A 23163-nucleotide genomic window follows, 5' to 3' on the forward strand; every position below is an offset into this window, starting at 1 on the left:
ATTCCAGCATCAGCTGTTGAGTATCAGCACAAATGAATAATCAGAGGTCCTTTATGTGAATGCTTGGCAGCAACAGAAATGCTGCTGAAATATTCAAAGGATTGAATATCTTCTTTTGACCTATATGGTTTTCTTTGAAAAAACTGTTGACATTTGTTCCGATGGTGCAAGGGCAGTTGGTGAGTAAAACTGTTAACACAAGTCAAAGCTGTGACCCCAAACCATATTAGTAGTTGTCAATTTCTTCACCACTACACATTTGCAGAAAAAAGAAGGCACCAGTTTTATTCAAGAATGTCCTTGAGGGGCCCCTGGGTGGCTCAGTCGGTTATGCATCTGCCTTTGGCTCAGGTCGTGATCCGAGGGTCCTGGGATCTAGCCCTCATTGGGCTCCCTGCTCAGTGGGGAGTCTGCTTCTCCCTCTACCTCTGCCTCCCACCCTCCCACTCATTCTCTCTCTCTCTCTTTCTCTCTCTCTCAAATAAATGAATAAAATCTCTTAAAAAAGAGAATGTCCTTGAAAGAGCAATAAAAAATATTTTTAAATTAAATCTTAACTGAGTAAATGTCCTTTAATATTCTTTCAATTTTAATATTGCATAATACACATCTTCTGCAAACAGAAGTATGTTTGTCAATAAGAGTTGCAGTCATGTGAGAGTGTCAGTTGTAAGCTGAAATGGCCACTTTTTTTCATGGAACACCATCTGCACTTGAAAGAATGGCTGACATACAAATGGTTGTTTAGACTTAGGTGTTCGATGGACATGTTATCAAAATAAACCAAATGATTTCTAAAACTGAATATAATTTTTTAAAGATTATATAGTAAAATAGGTCAACATTTAGAAGATCTGTAAAACTCAGTGAACCAGTATTTTCTGAATAATTGATAAGAATGCAACAAAATGGGATATGAATAAATGATTCACTTAAAGTACCAGAGGGATTGATAGACTGTAATGTCACAGAGTACATAAAAGTCATTGATGTTCCGGCTAACCTTTGAGAAACTACCATATGTTGAGTTTTGGTGTGCTATGAAAGAAGAATTTCCAGAATTTTCTGAAAAGGTTATCAAAATAACCCTTTGTTTTCTCATTACATATATGCATGTGGCTGGGTTTTCTTTAAATATTCACTTGGCTTCCATTAAGTCAGACATAAATGAGATTTACAAAAATATAAAACACCCCCATTTGTCTCAGTAACATTTTTTTGTTTAGAAGAAAATGAAGTTACTTTTCTTAAAAAAATGTTGTTTATGCTAACAAGGAGTGTATTTATTTTCATTTAAAAATAAATCAAAAAGTAAATATTTTTAAAAAGCCAACTAGATGTTTTTCTTACTTAAGGGACCAACATTCAGCACTGGCACAGTAAGCCCCAAAGCCCCAAAGCCCCAAAATCTTAAATGTCCACCCTTGTGATTAAAACTGTTCAGCCCCAAGGAAATGCTTCTTCATATCTCTTGACTTGCCTCTGTGAACCAAAAGGCAACTCCTCTGAATATCTTGAAAATTTGTCAGTTATGCAACTGCCAATATTGGTGATGGACTCAACCTTTAAGTAGAGGGAGGGGTTGAGAAGCAAGAGGGCTTAGGGGGTAAGAGAAAAGGCAAATTAGCTTGTCAAATCCTTCGTCTTAGCACTAACATAAGAGTCTTACAGAATGAAGTATGGCGTCATGTTAATGTTTAGTGTCTATTTCCTCCTTTATAAACTCCGTTTATGTTTTTGAAAGTAATCATAAATTTGAATAGTTATTTGTAATAATTGTACCTGGTGACTGAGGAACATTTAGCAATATGACAACAGCAATATAAAATAATTTATATTATGCCTAAATCCATGTATAATGATAGACATGAGTGAAGTATGATAGTGAGTTTACATTATTGTGTGCATCCAGTTATTTCTTTAAAAGATATGGGAAGATTGGTGAAGCAGCAGTAATTTATTGAATGAAATTAAAATATTTTGTCACATTTTTTTGATTACAGGTATCTCTGATCCCATTTTAGTGTTTGAATAAAATAGGTAAGATTTATGGTTTATTTTCAATTCCTTGAATTTCTTAAATAATTTTATTAATTTTATTGCTACTACTTCAGGAGGAAAAAGTTTCTACAAACTACAATTTATATAAAATCATAATGAAGAACTACATTGGCTCAAGAAGAATTGCTTAATTTAGCATCACTTTCATTAAGACATCAATTGTGTAAAATGATTGATTCTAACAGCATAATTAGGATTTTGTTAAATTGAATGTACATTTTATGACATAAATACATAAGCAATATTTTCTTTATTTTATTACTTACCCAGATATTGCTAGCTTGGCAAATAGCATACTCAGAAGTACCCAGTAATAATTAAATTCAGTTGTTTCTATCCATTTTAATTCACATGGAAACCAGAGCTACACACATGGTTTTCAGTTTTGTTTTTAGAAAGGTATATTTGTCAAGGTTGGAGGGTAAGATGCATTTTATATAACTGTTTATTAGCTTGATTTGAACTTCTAAATATTTATATGAATGTTAGGTGGGCCTCCATTTGTATCCTGAGCTGGCCCTTCAAACATTAGAGGAGGGTGTGAGTTTCCACCGACTCATCATCTGACCCTAGCCCGCGTACAAGTGTTCATTAGAGAATGAAGATGTGGTTATCAATTTATTTCTTGAGGGCGTATTAGTAGTTTATTATGTATTCCTCCTATCCTGGCGGTGGGGACATGATGGGGAATATTCTTTTCAGTTCAAACCAACCAAGGGATACTTCAGGAATATCATTGGAGAGCATATGTCCCTATTAGGTGGTCAGAGGGACGTAATGACTGATATGTGACTCTTGCCTATTAAGCTTACGGGCTGGATCAAACAGCCTGACAGCAGAGCAAAGCGATGGCCATATTGTGAGTGAGGTGCATTTACAACAAAGGCGAGGGAAATTGGATGTTCCCAGAACCAATGTGGATCTCACAAAACAGCTGGTTTGGAGTCGTTCTAGGGACCCTACTGGATAGGCATAAAGGGAGAAGGTATTCTAATAAAAGAATGAATTACTGTAAACCAAGCACTGAGAGAAGACTCAGTCGTGGTCTCCAGAGGAGACATTTCCTATATCAGGGAAATAAAGCCAGAGTTCTCCAGCAGGCAGACCATGCACGAACCCACAATTGTCCCTCCTAAGAGAGAGGATGTGGACCTCTGTACCTAGCATGCACCAACACCAGATTTCAAATGCACCAGTCATGTGAGGAGGGTGGGGGATGGAGCCAGGATGCTATGACAATACTTTGACCCTGCCCTCCACTCCCTTCTTCCCTTACTTCTGTGACTCTGCCAAGCCCAGTGCAGTTCCAAGCTGCAGGAAAGGAGAAGTTTTAAGCTAGATTGGAGTTCTAATATCACACTGGACTGGACTTTAAATTACTTTGAAAAGGGGAATGTCCATAAATTATTTATGAGTTGTTATTAAAACCATAGGCATTCCTCCAAGATTTCACTCAAGGGCAGGGGAAGAACTATCTGTCAAAGTGAGTTTAACAGGAAGTTTGAAGAAAAAATGTAGTTGCTTTTTGCTTGTCTTCTACTGAGTACAGTGTGTTCACTAAGTACATCAATTTGAGAACGTATTAAAGGAAGCCATCCCCCGCCTTTTTTTTTTTTTTTTTTTTTTTTTTTTGTGCATTACCTGGAAAAATATTTGGAACTTAAGGCAAATTTTGAGCTTTGGCTTATGAAAATACTAAAAAAACACCCTATAAATAGTATGACCAAGTAACTAAAAAAGCCTAGGGTGGACATTTTAGTATGAAAAAAAGCATGGCCCACATTGAAGAGGAAATGCAAAACCTGAAGAATATATGAGGTAAAATCCACAATAAACCCAAACACAATCTTTGAAGATATTTATAAGTTACTAAGAGGAACTACAAGTGCAAGTCAGAACTTTTCATACAATAGTCAAAGTTAGTAGCATATATTTCTGTGATGGTTATGTGGAGTAAAACAAATGTCACGGTTGTGTGCCTTTGGTTATCTACTACTGTGGAACCAATGATCCCCGAACTTGTTCAAAATAACGTTTTATTATCTTCCATTGTTGTGTAGATTGACTGGGCTCAGTTCTGCTCTAAGTGATGTTGTAGTTATTTTAGAGTTCAGCTGAGCTAGGACATACGGGACGCTCACTCAATGGTTGGCTGTGGAGGTTGACTGTCAGGAGGAGACTCATCTAGGACTATTGACCTGAGGGCCTCCATTCTCCTCAATATGGCTTTTCCTTCTGTCGTTGGTTTCACATCACATGTGTTCGGGTCAATGGGGTGGGGGATGAGTGTTTCTCAGGAGCAAGAATTTCAAGAGTAAGGAAGCAGAAGCTGCCAGTCTTCTTAAAGCCTTAGGTCAGGAGTCCCAGAATATCACCCCTATTGCATTCTGTTGGTCAGAGGAGTAAATAGCCAGCCCACATTCAAATGAAGGGGAAATAAACTCTGTCTCCCCTTAGTGGCATGTACAAATAGGGAAGGAAAGAATTGATGGCAGGTATCTTTGGAGACTGGAAACTATGGAGAGCAATCATCCTCAAAAATCCTTTGTTTTCATAAAACTATGACTTCAAAACATATTCAGGTTTTATAGATCAAAGAGATTGTGTAGACTTTCTGATTTAACACAGATAGTTCTCTGGCAACCAGAGTAGACAAATTAGGGAAAGCAAATGCCTTCAGAAGGCTTTCTGTTTGTTTATGTAACCTGGCTTGGGGTCTAAGATTGTGAGCTTTCTCAGTATATTCTTTAGTAATAATAGTGACTAACTTCCAGTAAGTCAAAATGTTTATTTTGACTCTTCCATCTCGAATATTCATATTTGAATTTTTCAAATCCTACTAGGTGATTGGGAGGAAATGGTTTGAAGACAGTGGTGGATATATGTTAAATATATGTATTAATTCGATACAAAGTAGCCAGAAATAATATAACATTTCAATTAAATTCACTTTAAAAAAAAATCAAGCACAAGTATTCTCTGTATAACACCTAGTTAATTTTTTTTTTTAACACCTAGTTAATTAAGGGAATAAGATCTCATTGAACCTAAGGCTGGGTCTATAGGATTTAATTTAAAAACTTATTTTCTTTACTAGAAGTTAAACTTCATATTCCTAATATTTGACAATCCGACAGAAGTATATGTTGAGCAAATTGTCAGTATTGGCCAGAATCAAAATCCTGGTAGAAACAAATGGTCTCAAGTTACTTTATGCAGGTCCCTTTATGGGGACCAGGCTTATCACACAAACAAAATCCGACACAGTATATGAAAACTTCTTTGCAGTCCCTGGTCCCTGATCTCCTCATCTCTGGATTATACCTATATGCATTAGTCAAGGTTCTCCAGGGAAACAAAACCAATAAGATGACTGTGTGTGTGTGTGTGTGTGTATTCATTCATTAATTTGTTCATTCATTCACTTACTCTGAAGAATTGCCTTATGTGATCACAGATCCTGAGAAGTGCCAGAGTCTTCTGTCTGCAAGCTAAAGACCCAGGAAAGTCAATGGTGTAATTTAGTCTGAGTTAAAAGGCTTGAGAACCAGGGGAGCCAATGGTTTATATCCCAGTCTGAAGCCAGACAAGATGAAATGAGATGTCAAAACTCAAGCAAGCAGGCAGTAAGAAATAAAAGGGCAGGTTCCTCTTTTCTATGCTTTTTCTATTCAGGCCCTTGAACAGATTGGGTATGTCCATCCACATTAGGAAGGTCTATCTACTTTACTGAGTCCACCAATTTAAGTGCCAATCTCATCCTGAAATACTCTCACAGACACACCTAGAAATAATGTTTAATCTAGATCTCCCTGGCCAATTTGTCATATAAAATTCATCATCACACTCTATGCTTCCACTTGCTGCTATTTGAGTTCACTTCCCTGTTTTTTTTTCCCTTGAATCTTGACACTTTCTTTCTTTTCTTTTTCTTTTCTTTTTTTTTTTTTTTTTTTGAAACTTGACACTTTCTTGAGACAGGTTTCAAACATAATTTTCTACTTGGCCATTGGATCCCTATACATAGCACTGGAGAGTTGCCCTCTGGTTTTACACAACAGGACTTAGCCATTAGGTACTTAGTCTTTCCTCCATTTCTTTCTCCCTCTCTTCCTCCCTTCCTTTTTTTATCTCTTTCTATTTCTCTCCTTCCCCCTTCCTGATTTCTTTATTCCTCCCTCCCTCCTTGTCTGCCTGCCTTCTTTCCCTCCCAAATAACTATTCATATACTTAAGTATTTAGAGCACTAATTTTAGTATTTAGGACCTGATGACCCACAAGACAGACAAGATCAGTGTTTAAGAAAGCTACTCCCCCCCAAAAAATAAATAAATAAAAGGAAGCTACTCCCAAACACTAAATAAATAGATTCAAAATTAAATATTTGGCTCTAATTGTAAGTGCTAAGAAGAAGCAAGGATGCAATGAAAGAACTTGATTAGAGTCTTGGGACAATGTTGATGGGATGGGGGTGTGCAGTCATCTTCCTGGAGTAAACACTAACTTTGAAATCTGAGGAATGCATGCAAGTTAGTCATGTGAACCCTGATGGGAAGTGGTTTTTCAGGCAGAGAGAGTAACATGTGCTAATGTCTTAGGCAGAAAGACGTGTATATTGGGGGGGGGGGTGTGGATTTGAGGAACTGAAAGAAATTTAGTGTAACTGGGGCTTATTAGAGAAAGAAAGAGAGTAGGCAAAGATGAGGCTCCAAAGGATAGTAGGAGCTAAATAATGCAATGCCTTGTGAGTGATGATAAATCTCCTGAATGGAATGAGGTGGAGAGGGATTGAGTGTTTTGCTTGCATGGGACATAAATGACCATGGCTAACCATTAGTGTAGGGAGGAAGAGAAATGAAAGTACAAAACCTACAATTAAATGAAGCTTTGAGATAATTCTTGATTTGTGCTCACTTATTTTATAACCATTAGTGAATAATAGTTTTAAATCTTTCAAATTGAACACAACTGTTTGGTTTTTTTGTTTTGTTTTGTTTTGTTTTTGTTTTTTACAACTGTGGTTTTGTTTGTTTTTACTCTTACCTGGAGGATGCTCTGCCTCTATTCTTAACATATGAATTCCTCTTTTCAGAACTGAATTCAGAAGCTCCTTTAACTGATACATTTTTGGACTTCACATAAAAGTGAAGGAGGATCAAGAGAATACTACAGTACTGTTTGTAGTTCTCTGTTTATAAGAACACATAGCAATCAATGTTTGCACCCCCTGGAAATATGGTTCCAATTTTGTCCTTGAAATATGAGAAGAGATGTGTTGCCAGCACATATTTATTCCTGCAACACATCTTTTTATTGCTGGAGTGCACAGACATCCTATGAAGTTTTGCTTTCAATTTTTTCAAGTTTAGTTTCACTTTAATGTGCTGAACACCTGATAAATGACAGCACTTGATGCAGCACTGAGAATACTAAGCTGGGATGATATGCCAACAGAGACGGCAGATGGATACCAATTGCCATGAGCCTACTAAGAATATCAACTACTGCCTTACTTATTGGGATTTATATTTGAACATACTGGCTAACTTTCAAATCTGAACTTTGCATTGATTAGAGTCAAAACAGGGGGCCAGGATTTTGAGGCTGGGTTTTTAGAACTTGCATATTGAACTGGGTGGCTTATCACTGTATTGAATAACATAGCAGAGAAAAGGTGATTAACATTCATGACCTTGAAAGTTCATTAGAAACATGATGCACATTCATTTACCCCAAATTTGAAGTCTTAATTTACTTATGACCAACAATACGGCCTATGAATAGCAAAAGTATGGCAAATGCTAGATTTTCTTTTTTTTTTTTTTTTTTTTTTTTTTTTTTTTTTAATTTTTTTTTTTATTTATTTATGATAGGCACACAGTGAGAGAGAGAGAGGCAGAGGCACAGGCAGAGGGAGAAGCAGGCTCCATGCACCGGGAGCCCGATGTGGGATTTGATCCCGGGTCTCCAGGATCGCGCCCTGGGCCAAAGGCAGGCGCCAAACTGCTGCGCCACCCAGGGATCCCAAATGCTAGATTTTCAAATCAATAGTCCTTGGTTGGACTTCATGTTCATGCTTTTCGTCTTCTTTTTTATTTAGCATTTCTGGAGAAATAATAGCATACAATCCAGTATTGGCACAAAGAAAACTAAAATATGAAATATATTATTTTGGTGAATTCACTCTGGGGTATAAAAGTTCCATCATGATAAATAGGTAAAGGCCATCAGAGTTGGCCTTGAATATATTTGGGTTTCCTCTTACCATTATTGTATCCAATCCTACTTCTTCTCTTACATCAACAACGTGGTTCATTATTGTTTTACAGTGTGTTACCCACACATTTGAGAATCTCAGAAAAAATTCCTTGACTTCATATCCTCAAGTTGATATCAAATTCACCCTGTCGAAGAAATGTAGAAACATTTAGAATCTGAGTGGGTATAAAGGCTTTGTTAAGTTTATCCAGCACAGTATTCCTCACTGTTTCTCCAAGTGTTGTTTACATTTCTGCACAATTAGCTATTGATGTTCAGTTAAGGTTTAAAAAAGTATCCTCAAATTTAGCTTCTCCCATTACTTTGCTGAAGTCACTTGTATGAAAGTCATCAGTAATAGCCTACTTGTAAATTTCATTGAATTTCATAATTTTTTTAGTACTCTTTGTCATTGTTGACCACTTTGCTGCCTACCACTTACCTTTTTTCCTGCCTCTGTCTTCTCTTACATAAATTGGGTTGCTGTTAAGTACAATGTATATTATGTTAAGTAACATAATATAGGCAGAAATCTTAAAGTCTTAAAGTAGTGTCTAGCACATAGTAAACACATAATACTTTTTCGCTATTATTTTATTATTATTTGCCTTCTTACCATGCCCTACTCTGTGTTCCCATGAAAGCAGAGCCTGAAATAAAGCTAGCATGAAAGTGGTTTATTGTGAAATGATCCCAGGAAGCAGTAAGGAACTAGAAGAATGAAACAAGGAAGGAGAAAAAGCCAAGATGAGGTCCTATCTATGGGAGTTTACGTAAGGCATTTGGAAACTGACTACATTTGTTCATTGTCTCTGCTACCCTGTTGGTCAGGAGAGCTACATGAACATTAACTTCCCTGTATTTTCAGGTTGAGAAACGTAGTATTGAGCTGGTTCAGCATGCCAGAGGAGCCAAGAGCTGATGGAACCAGAGCACAGGCTGAGGTGACAGGACAAGCTGTCAGGCTGCAAGTGTGCAAAGCTGGTCATAGACCACACAGGTCTGGTCACTGCTGTGTGGCTATGGTTGGACGTGTGGCCAAGAGTATTTTAAGTAGTGTTCAAGAGGTATCTAATACATTCTCTTGGAGTTTTTCTTATCTCCTTGGCTGCTTTTTCTCCCTCTGCTCACATCGGGCCTCCTTGCTTCGTAATGCTGTTTCTTAAAATCAAATTTTGTGATACAATTCACATAAATGTACTGATTTTAAGTGTACAGTTGGGTGGTTCTGACAAATACTTATACACCTGTTTAACCACCACCTCAATTGTGACCAGTGGAAGTCACAAATCGTATCCAGTTCTCCCCCCAGTTCTCTCTTACCTCTTTGTATTCAATACCCCCAGCCATGCCTTCAGGCAATCAGTGATCAATAAAGATGCTTAGCATTGTTTTATATGCACTTTGGCTATTTTTCTTATTTTGTGAAATTTTTGTTCAAGCATATTGTCCAGTTTTACTTCCATATGTTTTCTTGTTATTGAGTTAGAAGACGTCTTTATGTGTTGCGGTTATACGCCCTTCATCAGATGTACGTATTATGAATTTTTCCTATTCTGTGGTTTGCATTTTTATTTACCTTTAGCAATGTCACTTAGAATTTTGATGAAGTCTGATTTTCAATTTTTTAGTCATACAGTTCTGCTTTTTGTGTGCAATCTAAGAAATCTTTGCCTATCCTGTTACAGCAGATTTTCTTCTGTTTTCTACTAAATGTTTTATACTTTCAGCTCTTATGTTAGGCTTGTGACACATTGCAGATTAATTTCATATATTAAATGAGTCAAGAACTAAGTTGTTTTTTTTTTAAAAAAATATGGCTCTTCTATTGTTCACTACTGTTTGTTGAAAAGATTACCCTTTCTGCATTGTGTTGCCTTGGCATTTTTGTAAAAAATCAGTTGACCATATATATGTGGGTTTATTTCTAGATTCTTCTGTTTCTTTGATCTACATGTCTGCTCTTACATTAATACCACACTAACTGTATTATTGCAGTTTTATAGTAAGTACAGAAATCAGGTAGTATAAATCTTCTAACTTTGTTCATCTTTTAAAAATTATTTTGGCTCTACTTGTTCCTTTATACTTACATGAGAATTTTAAAATCAGTATGTCAATTTTCACAAAAAGCTTGCCATATTTTGGTTGAAATAACATGGAATCTATGGACCAATTGGGCAGAACTGACGTTTTAACAATAGTAAGCTTTCCTATCAATAAATGGGATATACTGGTCCATTTATTTCACACTTCTTTAATTTCTCTTAACAGTATTTTGTCATTTTCAAGTACAGGTAGTTTCTATCTTTTGATAACCTTATCCCTGGGTATTTTATGGTTATGCTACTATTGTAAATGGTATTTTATGATTTTAAATTTCCAATTGTTTTTTGATAGCATATCTTCATAAAGTTGATTTTGTATATTCTTATATATTTTCATGAATTGTATCCTACAGCCTTCCAAAATTCATTTATTAGTTCTCCTAGTTTTCTTTGCTGATTCATTATAAATTTATATGTACTCAATAATCTTATTTGTGAATGAAGATAGTTTGCCTCTTCCATTTACATCTGTATACCTTTTATTTCTTTCTCTGGCCTGATTTCCTTGATAGGACTTTCAGTATAATGTTTAATAGAAGGGATGAGAGAAGATATCCTTGGTTTGCTCTTGATCTTGGAGTGGGGGAGGAGAATTCTGTTTTTCACCATGAAGTGTATAATAACTATAAGGTTTTTTAGATGTTCTTTATCTGGTGAAGGAATTTTAATTTTAGTTCCAGTTTATTAGAGTTTTGTCATTAGTGAGTGTTGAATTTTTTTGACAAAAGCATAGGCCCAATTTCAATACTGGCTTTCCCTTTGATCTTTAATTAAAGCATTTACTTAATACAGTCATATTATTCAGATATTAAAAAGTGCTAGTTACTTCCATTCATCTTCCGAGTTTCCATTCTTTGCCCACAGATGAACACTTTTATCAATTTCCAATATAATAAGATTTCTGAATTTTTAAAATATAACTTACAGAAAATATCAATATATATTCTAATTTGCTCCATCTTTTAAACACATAGCATTCTATGAAATGGTTTTGCAAAGTGCTTTTTTTTACTTAATGGACCTTAGAAAGCTTTTCTTGTCTAGTGCTGTTATGGACTGAATGTTATGTCTCCCCTCCACTTCCCCTAAAATCCCATGTGATGATATTTGAAGGTGGGACTTTTGGGTTGTAATTATGTTTAGATGAGGTCATGAGGGTGGAGCCTCCATAATGGGTTGTGTCCTTACAAGAAGAGGATGAGACCAGAGCTCTCTGTCTTTCCATCATGTAAGAATTTGGCTAAAAAGTGACTATCTACAAGCCAGAATTGGCAAAGAGGACCTTTGCCAAGAACTGGATCCCTGCTGGTACCTTGGTCTTGGCCTTCCCAGCCTCCAGAACTGTGAGAAATAAATTATGTTATTTAAGCTGCTTAGTCTATGGCAATTTGGTACAGCAGCCCGGGTGGACTAAGACAATGTGTGGAGAGATACCTTATTATCTGTTACAGCTACATAGTATTCTATTGCAAGGATATAGCATCATTTAGAAAACTAGTGCCCTTTGATTAAAATCTGGGTTGTTTCCAATTTTTGCTGTTGTAGTAACACTGCAGTGGATAAATCATGTATGGATGTCAAATCTCATAATTAGCAACCAGTTCAAAGGGTACATGCATTTGTAATTTTGTTAGTACAAATTTGTATTAACTTGTTATTTCTCACTACTATGAAAGGATGAGACTCTTGCTGAGATGTGTTATGGGAATACTCTGTCCTGCTCTTGTCTAGATCCTGTTCTTCATTTATTGTTCTGGCTCCAAGTCATGTGCTTTTTCTCTTTTAGTTGTCAACAATGTATCTCAGAATAGGCTGTGTCAGAATGATTACACTATTTATCATGATTTTATAGTGACTGTAAAGAATTCATAATCTTTTGTTTTGCTCTTGCTTCAGCTCAATATCAGTTACATTCAGTTGTATTTTTGTGACTAATGCTGCTGGTGTTGCTAGATTACTATAGAAAACATACATGCAGAATTACAGCATAAAAAGATTTTTACTCTCCAGTTAGGCTAGAAAATACCTGCTATAAAATTAAGCTTCCTATCTTTCTTTGCACCACACTCCTTCTTTGCACTATTTCTCTCTGTCCCTGAGAAGAGGGTTATACAGTTCACTTGGAGTAGAAGGAGGAAAAAGACTGAAAAATTCAGTACTGATTTCCCACATTTTGAAAAAGAGATTGGCTCTATCTTCTATCAAAAACAATTGCGTTGGCATCTAAGCATGTTTTACTGAACTGTTTATGTACCCTGGGTGGATACCATCCCTACTTTTGTTATCTCATGAAACGGTATGATAGGAACTTTCACAAATCCAGTAGATGGGGCCTCAAATATTACTTGCCTATATGTAGGGCTGACTCTGGATTTATTCATTACATTAAAATAAATGCCAGCTTGTACTCCTTGTGTAAAAGAACTAGAAATGGTTATGTATGCTGGAAATAACACTTTAGATGGCCAGTAAATCCAAATAAAATAACACACTTTGTTAATATATTATCCTGCTGTCTCTGAAATTTATGATGATAGGCTCTTTCCTATTATTTCTATTATTCCTATTATTTCTATCTTTGGAAGCACCTCTGAAGAGAGTAAAAAAGGCAGAAGGGGAGATATATGCCAGGAGAATAGAACTCACTGTACAGAAACTAAAAGGGTGATGAAATCTCTTGAAGGAACAGAACAGTATGCAAAACGTTCTTGTGTGACTTTACCTTGAGCAAATGACAATGTGATAGAATTTAAATAATTAACAGTATTTTAAGAAATGGTGTAGAAATGTAAAGTGTCAAAATATTTCAGACCCAATGTTAGATTTATATTCCTCTCAAATAGTTTTGTTTTGTTTTGTTTTTTGTTTTTTTTTTCTCAAATAGTTTTGGATGTTGGTGTGAGGGAGCAAGGAGACATTTAAGGCTAGAGACAGCAGAGCAATAAATTCCCTCCTACTGCTTTTAGTTAGAATGAATATATTTTATTCATTTATTATGATCTTTCAATTAAGCATATTTAATTGGAATCACTTTTATATCCCTTTTGTACTAATATATTGAGTTAGTTATTGGTTTGCTGACTTGAAAGAAATACTGGTTAAGAGCAGTGGCTCTGGAGTTGAGCCCAAATTTGAATTTTGGTTTCCCCATTTATTAACTAATTGTCTCACATAAGCCCTGATTCCTCAGAGGCATAATTTCCTCCTTGGTAAAACAGACAGAAAAATACTTATTTTTTAAGGTCATTGTAAGGATTAAATGAGATGATATGTGTTAGACATTTAACGTAGATTCCTGGCAAATAATTGTTCAATAAATGATAGCAAAAATGAAAAGAACAAAAATCATTTTCCATTCCAGGATAGGTACACTAATTAAATATGAGGAAATATGCTTCGAGATTATTACTTTAAGTAAAACAACTCAACATACAGCAAAACTTTATATAGACATACATATATTGTGTATATGTACACGTGCGCACACATAGACACACAAACCCAGATACATATATGCATATGTACAAAGTAATGGGGGAAAAGCACTTTAGGTAGCAAGAAATGAATATGATTAATCCATCTATGTATGTTTTACAATTCCTTATTCTAATATTTGTATCTGTTTCTATATTAGCACATTCCAGAAGAGTAAGCAATATTTCTAGCACTGCTTATTCAGAAAACACATCTGCATGTACTTTAAGAATCCACTGGGGTTCTAGGCTCCCTGTAGGATAATGCTGTTGAGTATAACTTAGGCTGGAAATCTTTCAGGGATAGCATCATAACACGTCCCGTGACTTCATGCATTATCTGCCTGGCATTGTTCCCAGTGGGGCAAGAAAGACACACACCAACATGGCTGTCGAAACAAGTTAAGATGAATCATCTGAAAATATTTTACAGAATAGGATTAGTGAGGACAGCCTACTAATTTTCATTTAAGTGTTTTGTAATATCACTTGATATTAGGCTGTCTGTTCAGGCACATACCACCTGCAAATTCTATTTCTTTATTAAATCCAAAAAGTCTAACTTTAGAGTAGATGACAGAGAGCTAAAAGGAAATGGGGAAAACTAGAAACTTATAAAGAAGAAGTTTTTTTTTTTTTTTTTTTTAAGAAGAAGTTTTAAATGAGATGACTGAAATTATCCAGAGAATCACTTTTATCATCAGTAAATATGCTTTTCACCCATTCCTCTTGATTCACATAAATTTAATAAAGAGAGTAAAAAAAAAAAAAAACGTGTGCTGGCCTGCATTTTATTATGTCATAACGTTTGCATGGTACCGCTTCTCTGTTTCTCACTTCATCAGAGCTGTTTTTCATTTGGTTGGACCTCCTCAGCTGTGACAGTGTCGGAAAAAAGCATCTGTAGTTGTGCAATCATCTACTGAAAGCTATTCTGTTTCCATGTAACCATACGTCTCTTTGAGACCAAATGGGAGATGGTTAATGTTAATAAATAAGCAGTTTCTGCATAAATAAAGACCAGGCCCTGAAATCTACAGACTTGATTAATTATTTTTTTCTGTGCCAAGCCAAATGGACTCATAAAACAAGCGATAAAGCTGTGAATTGTACACTTAGTTACAAATGCATTCAGCATAAATATGGTTTCTATTTGTAAATACAAATATTATAGCGCTACGGGATTCAACCTTAATCCATTACAATAGAGAAAAATACAAATACATGACCCTTGTGCATAAAGCACATTTGTGCCAAAGTACTGCAGCAATGGATAATATGTTTGTCTTTGTTTTAGATGCCAAAAATGTGCTTCAAAGCCCTGGAAGATGTGATCAACTCACCTCCTCTCTGGCCTCTCACTGTTCCTCACAAACTTTAATATTTAATCTGATCAAACGGGGACATTGCATGGTGATTTTCATACTAGCTGTGTATATTTGTGTGCATTTAAGAACATGGTCTTTAAAAAAGTCATGGTACTAATTTTTAAAAGAGGTTTCTTTATACTTCTATAAATGTAGAAGCCGAGGAGTGTAATAAAGGAGGAGCTATGTTAGCTTTTATTTTTCTATTGCTGTGAGGATCATTTTTACTACTGTTTGAATAATTTGGACAAATATTCCCTTTTGCTGCAATTTTTCTCATTTGCTACAGTGACACCATAAAGTCACGACCCACCACAGTAAAAGTCGGTTGCCCTAGATTGGATTTTGATGCCATAAATTTACATTTCACTTTAGGGTCCAATAGCAGGAGAACTCAAGCTGGGAGGAAGGAAAAACCCTGATTAAGTATAAATAGCTTTGACAATCATCTGGATAGTTAAAAGGATTATGAGAAACACGTGAAAGGTAATAGATACTTTTTTTTTTTTGACAATAGAGTTCGAAGTTTCTTCTGTTCTGAATGTTCTACTCTACAAAGAGAAAATATAAACCAAAAAGATAAATTATTATATTGATTTGTGGACTTGTTTCCATTTAACAACAAAACTATGATGATAAGATTCTGGTAAACTATTGTCTTCTTTTTAAGAAGGAGATTTAGAAAGATTGGCACTTTAAGAATACCCATTTACAATTAACATAAAAATATAATTAAAAAAATAAGCAATGCCTTCAGGTTCCCACTAAGAAGCCCCATGTGTTTTGTAAAGTCCAGATAGACGTTAGCTGGTTCCAAAGGCAATTGCCTTATGCCCAGTCTGTGTTTCATACCTTCTGCATTCAACTCTCCCTGTCCAATGTGGATCCAGTATCTATGTCCCACTGTGTAAATATTCATATATTGACCCCTGAAAAGGGGGATGGTGACCAAAGCCACTTCTACACCAGTATATATTTTTCAGGCCTAAACTGAAAATTGAATTCAATTCTCAAGTCAAATGGTACCTGCCCTATGAAATTCTCTTCAATTTCTCAACTCTAAATTTAAGTCTTCCTCCTTCTATAATCCTATTACTTATGTAGATACACATGCACACTTCCATTAGAGACACAATCACACTTTAATGTATGCCATGAGTTTGGCCGAGCACCTCTTTTGTAAGATATGGAAAATGTCTTTTTATTGTACACTTGGGTTTGACAATCACCTGGGATAGTTAAGATACCCAAGTAATATGTGATGAGTAACTAATTAATTCAAAGTACTTAGAAAATTTAATTTGAAATCCTGGATTGCAGATAAGTTACTGATTTGATACACTCTTTCTTCAGTCTACATGAACCTGTTTCCAGGCCCATAACCTAAAATGTGTTGAATAGTAGAATGAAACAATATTACTTATATTGTGTTTCCAAATTCTGAGGGAATTAAATGAATTTCTATGAAAAGTATGTGAAGCCAGAAGCAAATAATAATAAAAATCATTCATAAGAAGATTCTATAAACACAAGGTATCTTAAATATTTTGGAAACACTTGGAATGGGGTGTTCAAGTCATTAGAATTTTGGAATCCAAGTGGTTTCTTGTTACTTCAAGTCTTTTTTTTTTTTTTTTTTTTTTTTAATAAGGAGAGTAATAAACAGGGGAAAGCGAATACATGCATTTAGAAATGTTTGGATTTAGGCAATTAATGTTCTATATGTTCTCTTTTGTTTTTGTTGGATAGGGAAATTTATATATTTATCTTCCTATTATATATATTTTGTAATTGAAAGCAATGCTCTTATTAACCATTAATTAGTCTGTTCGAACTTGCTATACCTAGCTTTAGTCTCCACAAAGGACCTAAAAAAAAGAGGAGTATAAACCACTTAGGCATCACAAGATCCCGAAATTGAAAAGATATGCTTGTCATTTTCTATTGCTATTGTCAACTCATTCCCTTGAATGTTAAATTATCTTCTTTTAGTCTTTGTTTATGGCTTTACAGCCATTGGAGTTACTTTAATATCAATGGTATTATAGTTGCCCCTACAATGCACTTACTTCTCTTAATTTGGGTTTAAAAATTTTAAGGTCCCACACATGATATTCACTTTAAGAAATGAACCATCAAAATCTTACCCATGTTTGGCTAAAAGTGGTAGAAGCAGCTCTCAAATCAGCTTAAATTAAAAAGGAGATTTATAGGAAAGATGCCAGGGTGGACCACTAAAGGAAGGTAACAGGAACTAAGACAGCCCCAAATGTCAGAAACTCTCTGCCTCTAATCAGTGCTTTCTAGGTGTTAGGGACATGGATGCCGGAAATTCTGATGTTGTCTTTATATTGGAGTATCAAGATCAGAAAGGAAACAGATTCTCATCATCTCTAGCAGAAAAATCCCAGAGGAGACCTCTGACTGCCTTACTTGAACACATATAGCCATCCCTGGACCTATCCATGTAGCCAAAATTAAAGCAAATTATGAGTTATCCAGTCTAGGTCTCATGATGGGCTCTCTGGTCAAGATATAGGATTGTTTTGTTTGTTTGTTTGTTTGTTTGTTTGTTTGTTTGTTTTTAAAGGAGGGTGATGGGGATGCCAGGCCAACAATGGCAATAGCAACTACAAAAAGAACCCAATTATTTTTATTTCATTAACTTTTTATGACTTATTCTGTAACATCATCAAGATTATGGAAAAATAGATTTACAGTAGGTGTCAAATATCTGTAATGGTTCTATTAATTTGAAGGTGGAAATATTTCATCTGTATAGCATTTAAATATTTGCTCTAAGTAGGGATTATTACTTTTTTATTTTAGCTAAGGGTTATTAAAACAAAACAAAAAAAACCCACTATTGAGGCCAGATGTTAAAGTGAAATTTTAATTGAAATATTAGAATGTAATGAGCTATGAAATTCTAGAGTGAGATGCCAAACCAAGATGAACATTTTCAAAGGAAATGTCTGTACAAGGGCTTCTTGATGCTCAAAATCTCTTACTCTCATTGGGAATATAAATAACAAAGAGCAGAGGGTGTGGAGATTAGTGAAAAGGATTTTTCGAACAGAATTAGGATTCCCACTTCATCTACAATGAAGAGAGGATTTCTAACAGGATGATTCAGAGACTGGGCAATGGCCCTGCCCTTAGGGAGTCACAGAAATGTGGAGGGCAAGGGAGCGGCTAGCTACAATGGGAGTGGAAATGTAGCTCCTCTGTTGAGATTGTCCTGCTATACTCCAAGTAGGGGGAAAAGGATGCCTCAGCACTTTGTGCTCATCATATATGGTTGAGAAAGAGACTTTTCATAGATGTTTATTAGATAGCATACAGGAAGGTCCGCAAGAAGGCAAAGAAGCCTCAAAAGGGAGGTTTGGAGGGTAGGGCATCCCAAACAAATATAAAAGTTCCCCAGAAGAGAAAGTATTAGCTTTAAACATCCGCCGGTGCCTGAGAGATAGATGGCAACCTAAGACAATGGTGGTCAAATAAGAATGTTCTTGCTCCAGCTCATCCCTTGTCCTTCCTCTCATGTCTTCTCTAGAGGGAAGCTTTAATAACCACAGTTGGTGAGAGAGTGGTGTAGGAATGACGGCCCAAGGAGAAGAGTTAAGAGGGAAAGAGATACCAAATGAGTACCTCTCACCACTTTATTGGCTTCTTAGAACAGGCCTGTATGCTCCACGTCAGGATGGGGTGTAGCTCTAATTTTCAGTGAAGTTGGATACTTTGACTATTACATGGGCCTGGACATTCTGAGACCAACTCTGAGCTTTGAAACCTGGAGTCATCATAGTACTTTTTATTATCCGTAAGTAAGTGAGAAGAACAGTGACGGGGCTACTTGGGTTTTATTCCAGAGTCAAAGTGAAGAGTTCCTATCGCCGAATAAATTTTGAAAGGAGAACAAATGGGGGAAGAAAAGTGCATTTCTGATTATAATCTTTGAGTTATTTTTTTTCTTGCTTGCTTGCTAAATTTTTCTTTTTCATTTTTAAGCAGATATAAGTGCTTTAGCTGAATTATCAGGTTCTTAGGCTATACCTAGCCGAATAATTCTTGTGAAGTGGTGGACGTTTTGTTTTATCATCTTTGATATATAGAAATTCTGTTTTCTGCATTATTTGTGTCTGTGTGCATGTACCTTTTGTGTTCTTTATCATTTAATTCGTCTGATGTCCCAGTACAATATCAATTATAGGAACACCTTTGTTGAACTTAGAAATTATTTGAGAGTCAGATTCATATTACAAAAGCAATAGAGAAAAATCACCCACTAATTAGAGCTTGGAAAATATATTTTTACAGATTAAAATGAAAAACAAAATGCCATTTAAATGTTTTAATTGGTTTCAGTTTTACAACTGCAAACCAGATGGTTTCTTTTCAAGTAGTTTACAGTGTCTTTGCCGAATAACTGAATTACCAAACCAGCTGTTATTATTAACATTTACCTAAACAGAAAAACATGTCTGCTATTTGTTTGCTAAAAAAAGTACCTGCTTTGCAAAAGTTTGGCAAGCAAATCACGACTCTGCTCTGGATAGCATAGTATTTTAATAAAATAAAGGGCAGAGATAAAGGTGCACATATTCATGTATATCCTAAAATGAATGCTAATTTAAAACTTTAACTTATTTGCCAGGTGTCAGAACCAAGCAATCTCTTATGGATCCTTCCAATTTTATAATTCTACAATTGTAAAATCCATTTACATTTTTAATGTGAAGAGACTGCATTTAGACTTGCTTTAAAACCCTGTTAGTAATTCTCTTTAACTGCTTGTTAAAATATTATATTTTGGAAACAACTGGTCCTTGCATAAATTTGTTTCTGATGCAAACTGAGGCTGTCTAACTGTAAACTACCGACAAATGTAAACTCGTAGATACCAGCTGTAGTCGGAGTGCTGAATGCACAATCACTTCTCTTTAGAGTCAGTTAAGGAAGAAGACATTTAAGGGGAAGTAATGGTGAAGAATGCTGTTTCTATCCTTTTACCCGAACGATAAATTATCAGGGAAAACTCTGATTACAAAAATGATGTTGTAAACATTCTATCTTCGTCGCTTTCCAATCATAATTTTCCTTGTCACTTACCTCTTTGGTGAAGGGAGTGAAAAGTAATTTTTGTCCCACAGCTCTATGATTGCCTGGGTATTTTTATTGATCTGGGGTTAGCTTACCTGATCTCAGCAGGACTCTCTCAGACATCTCTCTCTAGTCATTTGTAGGCTCTGAGGGGGCTGGTTGGTGCAGGATGGTCAACGTAGTGCTGACTCAGCTGTCCTCCTGGTATTCCTCACATTTCCTCAGCAAGCTGGCTCTGGCATGTTCTCATGGTTCTGGTAAGGAGCAAGAGAGCAAGTCACAGTGCATAAGAATTTTTTCTCACCTCTGGTTATGCCATGTTTGATAACGTTCCTTTGGCCAGCGCAAGTGCTGTAGGTGAGCCTGGCATCAAGGAGTGGGGGAAGAATGCCCTGACTTCGAATGGGAAGCATAAAGAACTGGAGCCATCAATCAATCAATCAAACACACATTCCTATAGGTTTACAATTAACAGCATTCCTGGGTATGATATATTGTAATTTACTTATTTTTCTATCTAAGGATATTCAATTGATCCTTTTTTTTTTTTTTGTAATTACAATCCATGTTGCAATAAAAATCTAGGTACACACAGCTCTATCCACAGGTATGGGTATTTTTAAAATTCTGAACATACAAAAATATGTCCTCACCACTGAGCTAAGATAGCTTTTCATATCTTATCGTACTCGTTTCAATCTTCATCAGTATTTTGTTTGTTTGTTTGAAGAAACAGCAACAGCTGCAGCCCCATCTTTTATCCGTGCCTCCATTTCCAGAGGCAACCACTACCCTGAAATTGCTCTGTGCAATTCCAGTATGTGCTATACATAGCTACTATATGCATAAACCTATACTGCTTGCTTTACATTTGAACATTTTTAGATCAGTGTTATACTCATGGAAGTTTCTGCAGCTTCTATTTTTACCCAACATTATGTTTTTGAGATTTAGCCATATTGATGCCTGTAGATTTACTTCAATAACTTTTTAACGACTATCTACATCATTCCACTGCATAAGTAAACCAGTTATTGGAGGTGGTTGTATTTTTCCAAAGTTTTGTTGTTGCAAAGTGCTCAGTGACCATCCTGTACACATTTCTTTGCATGTGTATGTGGAAGTTGTCAAGGGTAGAAACCCAGAAATAATTTGTTTTGTAGTGGCGCCTGGGTGGCTCAGTGGGTTAAGTGTTTGCCTCCGACTCAGGTCATGATCTTGGGGTCCTGGGACTGAGCTCCAACCCCAAGCCAGGCTCCCTGCTAAGCAAGGAGTCTGCTTCTCCCTCTCCGTCTGTGCTCTCTCGCTCTCTCTCAAGTAAATAAATAAAAATCATTAAAAAAAATTACTGTTTAGAGTATATGCATATTGTCTTGCTTTTTTACAATCTCGCCAGGAATGTATAAATGATTTGCATTTCCTCACGTCTCATAAAACTTTGATCTTATCTAATCTAGTAGTTTATGTCAACCTGATGATTCTAAAATTGTATTTTATCGTTACTTACATTTATATTCCCATGATTTTAAGCATATTCTCAATTCCAGTTTCTATCGTGTTCCTTTGCTTTTTCATATACATTTTTGGATTTACTTGTTAGGTTCCATAAAAGTCCTGTGGATTGAAACTGCGTTAATTTTATAGATTAATTTTGGGAGAAACTGTCATATTTTTATTATTCATGATTGCTATTCATAAACATGTTATAGCCCTTAATTAAGACTTTTACGTGCCTCTGAATAATACTTTACTGTATTTTCTGTAAATATTATACCTCATTTATCAGATTTATCCTCAGGAAATTTATGGGTTTTGTTACTATTGTAGATGATATCTTTTTTAAAATACATTTTTTGTTTGTCACTCAAGTATATTGACCACTACTGATTCTATATACTGAGCTTATGTAAAAAAAACTTGCTAATGTCTTTTATTCACTGAAATTATCTGTAGGTTTTCACAATAATGTTTTCTTTTTCTTTTTCTTTTTCTTTTTTTTTAAGAAATAGTGACAGTATTCTTTCATTTCCAAATGCTTCTTCTATTTCCTATTTTTTTTAATAACTCCTTTACCTTATTTAACTGGCAAGATCTTCCAATGCAATGCTGACTAAAATGTTTCTGAATTATAAGGGATTGTCTATCATGTTTAGATTGCTTATCATGTTTTGAAATTGAGTTTGTTATCTGCAGTGGGTTTTGGTAGATAGCGCTCATTAGGGAGAGAAGTTTCCTTCTGTTCCTAGTTTGCTAGTAGTTTTATTAAGTTCCACATATGTGATGAATTTTATCAAAATTGTTTACTTTTGTTGAAATATCTATATGTTTTTTTTTCCTTTAAAGTCACTGTGGTGAATTTACATTAGTCGCTGTAGAGAACAAGATGGAGTCACTCATGTCAAGCAGGGACCTGTGTCAAGCAATGACGCCAGCAGTTAAGGGCACCACAGCTACCAGATATCGTGGAGACCAGCACCAGCTGACCATACCCCAGAGCTGATAACAAGTAGAAGCAGAGGAGGTCTGCAGGAGCCCAAGACTGATTAAATCCCTTTAAAAAGAGGATTTTCGCAGCAAACTATGGCTCCTCAGACACTGACCCCTCTATGTCTGACCACTTCAAAAGGGCAGCTGCCGCCAGAGGCTTTGCCTGATTGATCTCTGAACAGAACTGAGGTCCTTCGTTGCTTGATCATAACAAGCATAAGTGCCCAGAGCTGACCTGGACTGGACCCAGGCCTTATCTCAGCCGTGCGCCCACCAGACTGACTTTGCATGGGTTCTTTCGCTTAC

The 23163-nt window shown here is 35.8% G+C and overlaps 1 long non-coding RNA gene across 1 annotated transcript in view; it reads right to left on the reverse strand.

The window, feature by feature from the left end:
- Positions 1-23163, reverse strand: part of LOC140637090 (uncharacterized) — a 39486-nt gene that overhangs the window by 11092 nt on the left and 5231 nt on the right. Inside the window, exons 2-4 of the long non-coding RNA XR_012034325.1 lie at positions 21878-21984; positions 20466-20624; positions 8327-8465 (exon numbers count right to left, since the gene is read on the reverse strand). This is a non-coding gene — a long non-coding RNA (uncharacterized lncRNA). The remainder of the gene's footprint in view (positions 1-8326; positions 8466-20465; positions 20625-21877; positions 21985-23163) is intronic.

Source organism: Canis lupus, chromosome 1 (assembly GCF_048164855.1).
Source record: "Canis lupus baileyi chromosome 1, mCanLup2.hap1, whole genome shotgun sequence".
In the NCBI taxonomy this organism is placed as follows: domain Eukaryota; kingdom Metazoa; phylum Chordata; class Mammalia; order Carnivora; family Canidae; genus Canis; species Canis lupus.